This window comes from Macaca mulatta, chromosome 15 (genome assembly GCF_049350105.2).
Source record: "Macaca mulatta isolate MMU2019108-1 chromosome 15, T2T-MMU8v2.0, whole genome shotgun sequence".
Taxonomy (NCBI): Eukaryota; Metazoa; Chordata; class Mammalia; order Primates; family Cercopithecidae; genus Macaca; species Macaca mulatta.
The window spans coordinates 64,094,812-64,108,792 of NC_133420.1; the positions used below are offsets into that span (position 1 = coordinate 64,094,812).

The following is a 13,981-nucleotide window of genomic DNA, read 5'->3' on the forward strand; positions in this document are numbered from 1 at the left end:
GGTTGTATGGAGGCAGGGAGACTGATTAGGAAGGAGGCTGTGACTGTGGTTTAATCAGGAGAGGATGAGACCAGCCTGGCCAACACTGATTAGGAAGGAGGCTGTGTCTGTGGTTCAATCAGGAGAAGATGAGACCAGCCTGGCCAACATAGTGAAACCCCGTCTCTACTAAAAATACAAAAAAATTAGCGTGACGAGGTGGCGGGCACCTGTAATCCCAGCTACTTGGGAGTCTGAGGCAGGTGAATCGCTTAAACCCGGGAGGCGGAGATTGCAGTGAGCCAAGATCGCGCCATTACACTCCAGTCTAGGCGACAAGAGTGGGACTCTGTCTCAAAAAAAAACCTTTTGTTGTTGTTTTTCAGACTTTTTATGATGGAAAATGTCTTAACACATACACACACGCAGAATAGAATAATGAATGTTTATTTACGTTGGATTAGTAAGACCATTTTGTTGGAAACCCATAGTGCAAAATTGGTTTGCCTTTGCCTCAGTTGTACTGTTGTCATATTTGACCTGGCCTAGGTGAAAGTACCGCTTTCATTTACCCTTCTATACCAGTGATTCTCCAATGAGCAATTCATGGCCAATCTTGTTTCATCTATACCCGTGCCCTCTTCCTCACTCCGTATTTGTGTATATTTCTGACATATCATTTCATCCTGTAAACTTTTCAGTATGTTATCTCTAAATGATAAGGATTCTTCTTTAAAACCAAATCACAGTATTGTCACACCAAAAAATAACGATAGTTCCTTCATATCATCAAGCATCCAGTTGTTTACATTTCCCCCACTGTCTTACGTTTGATTTTTAAAAATTGTTTATTTGAATCAAAATCCATTAGGCCTGTACTTTACAGGTGATATGTCTGTCTGTCTGTCTCTCTCTCTCTTTTTTTTTTTTTTTTTTTTGTGAGACAGGGTCTGGCTCTATCACCCAGGATGGAGTGCAGTGGGTTGATCTTGGCTCACAGCAACCTCCACTTCCGAGGCTCAAGCAATCCTTCTGTCTCAGCCTTCTGAGTAGCTGGGACTACAGGTGGGCACCACCACACCTGTCTAATTTTTGTATTTTTGTAGAGATGGAGTTTGCCACGTTGCCCAGGCTGGTCTCAACTCCTGGGCTCAAGCATTCCATCTGCCTTGGCCTCCCAAAGTGCTGGGATTATAGGTGTGAGCCACCACACCCAGCCATGTTTCTTAAGTCTTTGCAGATCTATGCTTATTCTCCATCTTTTTTTCTACTTGTTTTAAACTAGTTCATTTGTCCTGTAGGGTTTCTTAGAGTCTTGATTTCTGTTGTAATTTAGCATGTTCCTCCATCCTCTGTATTTGATATAAATTGGTAACTTAATCAAATTTAGATTTATTTTGGCAAAACTAATTTGTAGGTGGTTTTAGCACTTCTATCTGGAGGTATACAATGGTGGTCTTTTTGTGATGTTAATAACTGATATTTGTTTCTCAACCGTGGCACTATTGATATTTTGGAATGGAAAATTCTTTATTGTAGGGGGCTGTCCTGTGCATTGTAGGATGTTTAGCAGCATCCCTGGCCTCTACCTAATGGATGCCAGTGGCACCTCCTCCCAACTATAACAATAGAAAAATGTGTCTAGACATTGCTAGTTGTCCTCTGGGGGACAAAATTGACCCTGATTAAGAACCACTGGTCCAGGTTCATTAATAGAGGAGTTAAAGCTGGGCATAGTGGCACATGACTGTAGTCCCAACTACTTGGGAAGTTGAGCCAAGAGGGTTACTTGAGCCCAGGAGTTCGAGTCCATCCTGGGCATCAGAGCAAGACCCTGTCTCAAATAAAAAGTTAGAAAATAATATTATCATTCCTTCTTTGAATGAATTCCTATAGAAGTATTAGGTAGAATATTTCTATAAGGAGAAACTTTTCCACATTAACTATTTGTTACACAGAGATATATTTCCTAGGAAAGGCAGAATAAATACTTGATTGTTTCTCACTTATTTTACCAGCTTTCAAAGTAATGAATTGGTTCCCCAGCATCTTCCAAAGTTGACCAGTGAGGTTTTTCTTAAGTACCATTATGAACTCATAATTTAACGCATATATGATGTACTCAATTATTGCTAGTTATCTTTTATTTCTTTTTGAGACAGGGTCTCTTTTTCAGGCTGGAGTGTAGCGGCACAAAGCTCACTGCAACCTTGACCTCCTGGGCTCAAGTGATTCTCTCATCTCATCCTCCCAAGTAACTAGGACTATAAGCATGTGCCATCACAGCAGGCTAATTTTTAATTTTTTTGTAGAGACACGGTCTCACCATGTTGCCCAGGCTGGTCTCAAACTCCTGGCCTCAAGTGATCCTCCTGCCTTGGCCTCCCAAGGTGCTGGGATTACAGACATGAGCAACTGCACCCAGCCCAGTTATTTATTTATTTATTTATTTAGATGGAGTCTTGCTCTGTCACCCAGGCTGGCGTGCAGTGGTGTGATCTCGGCTCACTGCAACCTCTGCTTCCCAGGTTCAAGCAATTCCCCTGCCTCAGCCTCCTGAGTAGTTGGGATTACAGACACCTGCCACCACGCCCGGCTGATTTTTGTATTTTTAGTAGAGACAGAATTTCACCATGTTGGCCAGGCTGGTCTCAAACTCCTGACCTCAGGTGATCCACCTGCCTTGGCCTCCCAAAGTGCTGGGATTATAGGTGTGAGCCACTGTGCCCAGTTATCATTTTTGATGCTTGTCCTGTTGTTAGGGGATCTTTGGGGTGTCCTTTTTCTGGCCTGAAACTTCTGTGGCTAGTGGCGCCTTTGCCCCAGTTTTGCACCCAGCCTGGCAGCCTATGCTTGGCTCATGCTACCAGCCTGGGTCCCATGCCTGCCAAGGGTGAGACAGGCGTGGAACAGTTCGGGGTATGTGAGTGAGCATTGCGTCCAGCCACTGTGCATGGTCAGACATTCCGGGTGCTGCAGTGGGGCGGGCAGTTCCAGGTGCCAGCATGGCACCAGCTCCCTGCGAGCCTGCAGCCAGACCAGGCACATGGCAAGCAGCTTCCACAGCTGGCACTGGGGAACATATTGGTGCCTGGAACTTGGAGATACCAGGAACAGCGGGGCCTCAAAGAGGGAGTCACAGCCCTGGCTTGGGGAGCTCCCAGGGCTACGCTCCCCAAAGGGCTGCAGCTCTTCTTGCCTTCACCCACAACATGGCAAGCAAGGGTCATGTCTCACCCCTGTTTGTGTTACAGCTCTTTTAACCCCACCATTTGGTGGGTCCTGAGTTCTTGTCCTGAGACAGGAAGAATGAGGTATGCAGACAAGTGAAGGGTGAGCAAGACAAACAGTAGCTTTATTGAGCAATAGAACAGCTCAAAGGAAACCTGCAGGGGGCAGCTCCTTTCCCTAGCAAGGGTGTCCTGAGGAGTGTTCAGCTCCTAGCAGAGAGGGTAGCTCCTCTCTGCTAGGCAAGTTGTCCTGACAAGGGTTCAGCTATCAGCAGGGAGGGTAGCTCCTCTCTGCAGCTGGTTGTCCTGTCATCTGTGCAGCTCTCAGCAGAGGGGAGGCCCTAGAGTGGGTGGCGTCTCTCTGCAGGCATGTCATCCCGTAGTCTCTGCAGAGGCCCGAAAGTTGGTTGCTCCTCTCTGCAGCTGGTTGTCCCAACATCTGCAGCTCCCACAGAGGAGGCCTTGGTGTGGGTAGCTCCTCTCTGCAGCTGATTGTCCTGACATCTGCTCAGAGCCTGGGCTTTTATGGGCCTTAGAGGGGAGGAAGTGCATGCCAGTTGGTCCATGGGCAGCCATGGGTGGGCCTGGAAGGGTCACCACAAGTTCCCACTCCCATAGTGGGATGGGCAGCCCGGTCCCCAGCCTCAGGCCCTCCCTGGCCTGAAAGTGGGGCCTTACCAGGGACCTGCCCCATCCACCCAGGAGCCTGTTTGCCTCCTGCTGCCATTCATGGTGCCCAGGCTGTAGGTGCCAAGAGGTGCCTGCAGGCCAGTGCTGAGCTGCCTTCAGACCCCAGTTGGCTTCCCTCCTATGCTCATTGGCATCCAAAATCTGTAGGGGACTGAAGCAGCAGGGGACTGGTGTGTCAGCTCTGCCCCGAGTATGTGCACACTCAGCTAGGCTGTGACAGTGCCCAGGCTCTGCTCTGACTTTGCTCTGAGATTGGAGTAGGCATCAACAGCAGGGAGAAGCCAGTCAGTGGGAGCAGGAATTTCTGAGTCTGTGAGGCCCTCTAGGGCCCCAAGAGGACAGGGATTCCTGAGTCTGCAGCCACTCTTTGAGTTACACCTGGGAAGGCGGGGCTCCTGCCTGCTCCCGGCCCTGAAAGTACAGGGATGCCCGGGTCCACAGACGTGGCTTGGGCGGCTGCAGCGGCACCCAGGGAGCTCCCACCCCAACTTGGAAGGGACAAGGATCCCTCTTGTCCCTAGCTCCTGTTGGCTCCATGGAATGTGCAGCCCTGGCCATACCTCCCTGCTGCAGCTGGTGTGATGGCAGCAGCCACTGCAGACAGCCTGCTGCTGCCATCACTATTTTGTTCCCACTGGCCAAAATAGGACAGTTTTGGCCAGTGGGAACTTATTCAAGTTAGTTCCTGAGTCCTTCTGACGTAAATTTCCAGTTTTCTTGCTATTTAATATAAAATGTTCTGGGCTCATTTTGTGCATATCTAGACCAGAGCTGGTATCAGCTACTTTTTTTTTTTTTTCCAGCGATTCATGGTCTTTTTTAGTGGGAAATGGTGTTTGGATACCACAACCTGGGTATTAGAGGAATATAAAGTTATTGACCTTAAAAGCAGTTAAATGAATGTGGTTTATTACTCATTATTCTCAAAATAGTATCCCCAGGTTGGGCATGGTGGCTCATGCCTGTAATCCCAGCACTTTGGGAGGCTGAGGCAGGAGGATCACTTGAGCCCAGGAGTTTGAGACAAAGCTGGGCAATGAAGTGAGGCCCCCATGTCTACAAAACATCAAAAAATTAGCCAGGAGTGGTGGTGCATGCCTGTGGTCCCAGCTACATGGGAGGCTGGGGTAGGAGGAATCCTTGAGCCCAAGAGGTTGAAGCTGCAGTAAGCCATAATGGTGCCACTGCACTCCAGCCCAGGCGACAGAGCAAGACCCTGTCTCAAACCCTCAAAAACAATCACCCTAATCTCTTTATTGTGAAAACAGTCAAACATGCAGAGAAGTTGAAGGAATGCATAGTGAACACCTGTACGTCATTCATCTAAATGCAACAATTGTTAACATTTTGTCCTATTAGTTCTCTCTAATATAGGCTAGGTATAATATATAATAGTAATAATACAATATAGTTTGGTTTTTTTTTTTTTTTTGAGACGGAGTCTTGCTCTGTTGCCCAGGCTGGAATGCAGTGGCATGATCTCGGCTCACCACAACCTCTGCCTCCTGGGTTCAAGTGATTCTTCTGCCTCAGCCTCCCAAGTAGCTGGGACTACAGGTGCCGCGCCGCTGTGCCTGGCTAATTTTTGTACATTTACTGGAGATGGAGTTTCACTATGTTGGCCAGGCTGGTCTCAAATTCCTGACCTCGTGATCTGCCCGTCTCAGCCTCCCAAAGTGTTGGGATTACAAGTGTGAGTCACCGCACCTAGCCTATAATATAAATCTTATTGTACCATTTGAAAATATGTTGAGGCTGGGCACGGTGGCTCACGCCTGTAATCCCAGTTACTCCGGAGGCTGAGGCAGGGAATTGCTTGAGCCCGGGAGCCCGAGGTTGCAGCGAGCCGAGATTGTGCCACTGCACTCCAGCCTGGGAGACAGAGCAAGACTCCACCTAAAAAAAACAAAACAAAACAAAACGTCGAAGGTGTCATCTTCATTTCAAAATCATTAGCAGTGTCTCCTAAGGTCATTTTCTATGAAAACATAATACCATATCTTGAATCACTTTCTTCATTTGGTTTCTTGATTCTCCTCATATTTCACTGGCTCCTTCTCCCAGGTCTCTTGCTGGGCTTCCCGACTTCTACACAGTGGAATACACAGGGCTCTGTGATTGGACCTCTTCTCTTCTCCCTCTACATACACACTGTGGGTCATTTCATTAACTCTGAGGCCTTAAATACTATCTACTTGCTGAAGACTTCCATTTTCTCTCCCTTGCCCAAACCTTTCCTCTGAATTCTAGATTCCTATATTCAGTGGCTTACTCATTTTCTCTTTTTCTTCTCTTTTTGAGATGGGGTCTCGCTCTGTTGTCCAGGCTGGAGTGCAGTGATGCGACCTCAGCTTGCTGCAACCTCTCTGCCTCCTTGGTTCAAGTGATTTTCCTGCCTCAGCCTGCTGAGTAGCTGGGATTACAGGGGCTTGCCATCATGCCCAGCTAATTTTTTTTTGTTGTTAGTAGAGACGGGCTTTCACCATGTTGGCAGTCTGGTTTTGAACTCCTGACCTTTTTTTTTTTTTTTTTTTTTTTTTTTTTGAGACGGAGTCTCGCGCTGTCACCCAGGCTGGAGTGCAGTGGCCGGATCTCAGCTCACTGCAAGCTCCGCCTCCCGGGTTCACACCATTCTCCTGCCTCCGCCTCCCGAGTAGCTGGGACTACAGGCGTCCGCCACCTCGGCCGGCTAGTTTTTTGTATTTTTTAGTAGAGACGGGGTTTCACCGTGTTAACCAGGATGGTCTCGATCTCCTGACCTCGTGATCCGCCCATCTCGGCCTCCCAAAGTGCTGGGATTACAGGCTTGAGCCACCGCGCCCGGCCAGTTTGAACTCCTGACCTTAAGTGATCTGCCCTCCTTAGCCTCCCAAAGTGCTAGGATTACAGGCATGAGCCACCGTGCCCGGCCATCATTTTCACTTGGATATCTAACTGACTTTTCAAAATCAGTGGGTACAAAACAATTCTTTTTTTTTTTTTTTTTTTTTTTTACATTTTCGGAGATGGGTCTTACTTTGTTGTCCAGGCTGGAGTGCAGTGGTACAGTCACAGCTCACTGCAGCCTTGCCCTTGTGGGCTCAAGCAATTCTCCCACCTTCACCTCCCAAGAGGTGGGACTACATGCATATGCCATCATGCCTGGCTAATTTTTAAATTTTTGGTAGAGACGGGTCTCCCTATTGTTGCCCAGGTAGGTCCTAAACTCCTGGGCTCAAGTGACCCTCCTGCCTCGGCCTCCCAAAGTGCTGGGATTATAAGCACGAGCCATTGCAACCGGCCCAGAACAGAACTCTCAATTCCTGCCCCTCTTCTCCATCATTTTCTCTGTCTTCCCTATCTCAATAAATCCAATGTAGCGCTGGGCACGGTGCCTCACTCCTGTAACCCCAGCACTTTGGGAGGCCGATGCGGGAGGATCTCCTGAGGTCAGGAGTTCAAGACCAGCCTGGCCACGCCATGGTAAAACCCCATCTCTACTAAAAATACAAAAAATTAGCTGGGTGTGTTGGCGGGCACCTGTAAATCCCAGCTACTTGGGAGGCTGAGGCAGGAGAATCACTTGAACTTGGGAGGTGGAGGTTGCAGTGAGCTGAGATTGCACCATTGCACTCCAGCCTAGGTAACAAGAGTGAGACTCTGCCTCAAACCACCCCCCTCAAAAAATAAATAAATCCAATGTATTAGATGCTCAGAATTACCCTTGACTCTTTTCTTTCTATCCCATAGCCAGCCCATCAGTAAAGCATATAGCTGTACCTTTGGAATCTATGCAGAACTTGACTACTTCTGACATTTCCACTACCTCTGACCCAATCTAAGCCATCGTGTCTTTTGCCTGGATTGTTGCAGTAGCCTCCTTTCTGGTCTTCCTGTTTATGCCTTTGCCCCCATTCATCCTATTCTCTACGGAGCAGTCAGAATACTCTTTTAAACATGTAAGTCAGATCATTTTACCTCTGCTCAAAACCCTCTGCCATCACACATTACAGTTGTTATGTGTAAATTACTGTAATTTTATTTCTTTCATTCTAATTTTTATACCTTTAATATCCATTTCCTTGCCTAAGATCTTCAATATAATTTTGAGTGAATGCGGCAATAAATATTCTTATCTTGTTACATTTTGAGACAGGGTCTTTCTCTGTCACCCAGGCTGGAGTACATTGGCATGATCTCAGCTCACTGCAACCTCCACTTCCCAGGCTCAAGTGATCCTTCTACCTCAGCCTTTCAAGTAACTGGGACTATAGGTGTGTACTACATGCCTGGCTTTTTTTTTTTTTTTTTTTTTTTTTTTTTTTTTGGCTGGAGAGAGGTTTTTACTGTTTTGCTCAGGTTGGTCTCGAACTCCTGGGCTCAAGTGATCCACCTGCCTCAGCCTCCCAAAGTGTTGGGATTACAGGCATGAGCCACTGTGCCCAGCCAAATAATGTTTTTAGTGGTTTACTATTAAGTATGATGTTTACTGTTTCTTGGTTGCTACGTATGCCAATTAACTATTACCACAAGAATGCCATGTAACTAACCATAGCAAAACTCAGTTGGACAGGTGCAACGGCTCATGCCTGTAATCCCAGCACTTTGGGAGGCCAAGGCTGGTGGATCACTTGAGTTCAGGAGTTCAAGACCAGCCTGGCCAACATGGTGAAACCCGGTCTCTAATACAAAAAAAAAAAAAAAAAGTAAAAATTAGCTGGGCATGGTGGTGCATTCCTGTGATCCCAGCTGCTTGGGAGGTAGAATGCTCAGGAGAATCACCTGAACCTGGGAGGTAGAGGTTGCAGTGGGCCGAGATCATGCCACTGCATTCCAGCCTGGGCAATAGAGTGAGGCTCTGTTTCAAAAACAAAACAAAACAAAACAAACTGAGTAACATGAAACAACAATCATCTATTCTTATAAATCTGTGGATTGACTGGAGTTCCCATTCTAAATGAGAATTGGCTAGAGAGGTTTTGCTCTGCTCCACCTGTCTGTCATCCTCTTCCTGGAACCAGTAGGATAGCTGGGAATGATCTTCTGGTGATAGAAGAAGGGGAAGAAAATAAGCACAGTTGTGCAACTGCTTTTCATGTTTTTGGGTCACATCATGCCTGCCACCATTCCAATGATCAAAGCGAGTCATGTGGCCAAGCCCGAAGTATACTCTATCTATAAAGGTGTTGGAAGGGAGAAAGTATTTCTAAACTATGGTACATTACATTTTCTCAATATACATCTTTTTATGTTGCCTATCTGTTAGCAGGTTGCTGTAGTTATTATTTTGGATAGATGGGTCTTTTAGTCCTCTGAAGGGGTGGCCAGCCCCTCCACACCTGTGGATGTTTCTAGTCAGGTGGAACGTGAGACTTGAGAAAAGAAATAAGAGACAAAGTATAGAGAAAGAAAAGTGGGCCCAGGGGACCGGCGCTCAGCATATGGAGGACCCTCAGGACCCTCGCCAGCACTGGTCTGAGTTCCCTCAGTATTCATTGATCATTATCTCTACCATCTCAGAGAGGGGGTATGTGGCAGGACAATAGGGTAATAGTGGGGAGAGGGTCAGCAGGAAAACATGTGAGCAAAGGTCTCTGTGTCATAAATAAGTTTAAAGAAAGGTGCTGTGCTTTGATGTGCACTACACAAACATCTTGGTGCATTAAAGAGCAGTATTGCCACTAGCATGTCTCACCTCCAGCCCTAAGGCGGTTTTCTCCTATCTCAGTAAATAGAATATACAGTTGGGTTTTACACCAAGACATTCTATTCCCAGGCCAGCAGGAGACAGATGCCTTCCTCTTATCTCAACTGCAAAGAGGCCTTCCTCTTTCACTAATCCTCCTCAGCACAGACCCTTTATGGGTCTTTCCCTTCCCACAAGGCCATATCTCAGGCTATCACATGGGGAGAAACCTTGGAAAATACCTGGCTTTCCTAGGCAGAGGTCTCAGCAGGCTTCCGCAGTGTATTGTGTCCCTGGGTACTTGAGATTAGAGAATGGTGATGACTTTTAACAAGCATACTGCCTTCAAGCACTTTTTTTAACAAAGCACAACCTGCACAGCCCTAAATCCATTAAACCTTGAGTCAACACAGCACAGGTCTCTGCAAGCACAGGGTTGGGGCTAGGGTTACAGATTAACAGCATTTTAAGGCTGAAGAATTTTTCTTAGTACAGAACAAAATGGAGTCTCTTATGTCTACTTCTTTCTACATAGACACAGTAACAGTCTGATCTCTCTTTTCCCCACAGTCCTCCTACTAGAGATATGAATGGATTATACATCACAATTATGAATTATGATATTAAAGTTTGTTTTTTTTTGAGACAGAATCTTAACTCTGTTGCCCAGGCTGGAGTGCAGTAGCACAATCTCGGCTCACTGCAACCTCCCCTCCTGGGTTCAAGCGATTCTCCTGCTTCAGCCTCCCAAGTAGCTGGGATTACAGGTGCATGTCACCACGCCCAGCTAATTTTTGTATTTTTAGTGGAGTCAGGGTTTCACCGTGTTGGCCAGGCTGGTCTTGAGCTCCTGGACTCAAGTGATCTGTCCACCTCGGTCTCCCAAAGTGCTGGGATTACAGGAGTGAGCCACCATGCCTGGCCACAATGTTGAAGTATTCTGAATGTATCTATGTACTGACTTTTACCAGTGAGTTTTATGACTTCAAATGTTTTCTTTTTGCATGTTAGTTATCCTTTTCTTTCAGATTGAAGAATTCCCTTTTCTTTCAGATTGAAGAATTCTCTTTTAGCATTTCTTGTAAGATGGAACTAATAGTGATGAATTCTCTCAGCTTTTGTTTATCTCATATCTGAAGGAAAGTTTTGCTGGGCATAGTATTCTTGGTTGACAGGTTTTTTTTTTTTTTTTCCTCTTAAGCACTCTGAATGTGTTATCCACTCCCTCCTGGCTTGTATGGTTTCCTCTATGCACCTGGGTATATCTTTCTCTAGGTTTGGCAAGTTTTGTGTTATCATTTCTTTGAATAAGCTTTCTACCCCTTGCTCTTTTTAAACTCCCTTTTGAACACCAATGACTCTGAGATTTGCACTTTTGAGGTTATTCCTTATATTCTGTAGGTGTTCATTGTTCCTTTTCATGCTTTTTTCTTTTTTCTGTCTTGTGTATTTTCAAATAGTCTGCCTTCAAGCTCAATTATTTTTTTCCTCTGCGTATCCATTCTTCTGTTGAGAACCTCTAATGCCGCTTTCAGTTCAGCAAATATATTAGTCAGTTCCAGGATTTCTGTTTAATTTTTTTTTTTTTTTTTTTTTTTTTTTTTTTGAGACAGAGTTTCGCTCTTTTTGTGCAGATTGGAGTGCGGTGGTGTGATCTTGGCTCACTGCAGCCTCCACCTCCCAGGTTCAAGTAATTCTCCTGCCTCAGCCTCCCAAGTAGCTGGGATTACAGGCATCTGCCACCATGCCTGGCTAATTTTTTTGTATTTAGTAGACATGGAGTTTCACCATGTTGGTCAGGGTGGTCTCCAACTCTGGCCCGCCTTGGCCTCCCAAAGTGCTGGGATTACAGGTGTGAGCTACCATGCCCAGCCTCAGTTTAATATTTTAAAAAGTATTTTTTTTTTCAAATCTTTATTTCATGTACAAAGAATTATCATGGTCTTTCATTGAGTAGATGCCTTGGATAATCCTTTGAAGGAAGATCATTCAGTCCAACTTAATGAAACCGATATACTTTGCGTGCTGAGGGAAACTCTGGCGGCACATATTGAGGCCGTATTTCCAGATCAGACCGTGCCGATTTGAACAGATGCGACAAGAGCGAGAACCCTGGCTGAATTTTCGCGGGTGGCTCCAGTATAGCTGCTGGTGACCCATCTTGCTCTCAGGAGTGCAATGAGATAAAAGGTTAAAAAATATTTCTGTCTCATAAGTTTCTCTGATAAATATCTGAATGGTTCTTCTGTGTTACCTTAGAGTTCACTGAGTTTCCTTAAAACTGCTGTTTTTAATTCTTGATCTGAGAGTTCAACATTGCTATCTCCTTAGGGTTGGTCACTGGCTCCTTTCTTTGGGGAGCTAGGGGTTCCCTGTTGGCTGCCTTTTTTTTTTTTTTGTGGATGTACATCTATGGCTTTGCATAGATGGATTGTGATTTATTCTAGTCTTCACTGGTTGACTTGTTTAGGTCTTTCTAGGGTATATTTGCTTAGACATTCTTTTTTTTTTTTTTTTTTTTTTTTTTTGAGACGGAGTCTCGCTGTGTGGCCCAGGCTGGAGTGCAGTGGCGCGATCTCGGCTCACTGCAAGCTCCGCCTCCCGGGTTCACGCCATTCTCCTGCCTCAGTTTTTTGTATTTTTTAGTAGAGACGGGGTTTCACCGGGTTAGCCAGGGTGGTCTCGATCTCCTGACCTCGTGATCCGCCCATCTCGGCCTCCCAAAGTGCTGGGATTACAGGCTTGAGCCACCGCACCCGGCCTACTTAGACATTCTTTGCAGTTGCCCTGTGAGTCCCCTTATTCCTAGATCACCATCTCCTTTTTGGTAATAGATGGTGCCTTAAGCCCAGGTTTGCCTTGGCTCTTGTGAACATTCAGAGCACTGCCCATCTCAAATGGGGTTGTGGGGGGAGGTGGGGAGATCCAAAAGGGGATACTCTGGCTATGTGGGAAGGCTGGCTAGATGTTTGTGACCAGAAAACTTGTGGAGTATTTCTCTCACAGTGTGGAGCTACTGAGAAGTCACTTTAATTTGGCATCTCCTTTGGCTGAGATGAACAGAGTTACATGGGCTAGGGTTGCTAGTCCTATCTCCTGTCTTTGTTTCTAGCTGTTTTGGGGGATTTTTCTTCTTACAGGCACTGGTGATACCTCCTGTGGGTTGAGGCAGGAATGGTTTTCCTGCAAGGGAATGCAAGATGATGGGAAAGCTGGTTGTCTACCTCAATCTCACATTTTCTGGTGTAGAAACTGTGAACCCAGGAGCAATTTTCCATGTGTGGTGCCTGGAAAACTGAGTGAGGGTTGTCACAGAGAAGTCTGTTTCTCTTATTGTCTGCTCAGAGTTTTTCCACTTCTGTGTGGAAATCCTGGGGATTGTCTCAGCCTCATATTAGAGTTCTGGGATATTGCTGATGGTAATTTTGGTCCTGGATATTTGATTTTAGTTTTCTGTGAGAGGGAGTGAAGCCAGATTACTCTGCCATTTTGGTGGCATCAGTCTTCTACATTAATTAATTTTCTGTTAAACCTACATTGCATTTATAGGATAAATATATTGTTATATATATTTAATAACTTTCTTAGTGGTTGCTGTAGGGATTACAATAATAATCACTGGGTCGGGTAGCTCATGCCTATAATCCCAGCACTTTGGGAGGCTCAGATGGGAGGACTGCCTGAACCCCAGAGTTCAAGACCAGCCTGGGCAGTGAGAGTGGGACCCCCAACTCTATGAAGCTTAAAAATTAGCCAGGTGTGGTGGCATGCACCTGTAGTCCCAGCTCCTCAGAAGTTTGAGGTGTGAGGATTGCTGGAGCCCAGAAATTTTAGGCTGCAGTGAGTTATGATCCTGCCACTGCACTCCAGTTTAGGTGACAAAGCGAGACCCTGTCTCTAAAAATTAAAAAGAAAAAACAAAACAGGTAAATAAAAATTAAAAGCAATCAGTCAGACAGTTGAATTACAAGGTTTCTTTTCTTTTCTTTTCTTTTTTTTGTCAAAATGGGGTTGTTCCATGTTTCCCAGGCTGGTCTTGAACTCCTGGGCTCAAACGGTCCACCTGCCTCAGCCTCTCAAAATGCTGGAATTACAGGCATGGACCACTGCACCTGACCAAAGATGAGATCTTGAAAGTAGCAAAAGAATAATGACTTATGATGTACAGGGGAACAACAATATGATTAATGTCTGACTTCTCAGGCCAAAAGGCATGTATGTGTAACTTTTTGATTGAATATCAAACTCCTTTTTTGTTCACTTAGTTTCAATTTCTGTTGTTTATTTTTATTTATTTTTTATTTCAATAGATTTTTGGGGAACAGGTGGTTTTTTTGTTACACGGATAAGTTCTTTAGTGGTGATTTCTGAGATTTTGGTGCACCCATCACCTGAGCAGTGTACACTGTATCCAATG

The 13,981-nt window shown here is 45.6% G+C and overlaps 1 pseudogene; it reads right to left on the reverse strand.

Annotated features, from left to right (window-relative positions):
- Positions 1 to 11,405: 11,405 nt before the first annotated feature.
- On the reverse strand, positions 11,406 to 11,833 carry LOC114672658 (small ribosomal subunit protein uS14 pseudogene; annotated as a pseudogene).
- Positions 11,834 to 13,981: the final 2,148 nt, after the last annotated feature.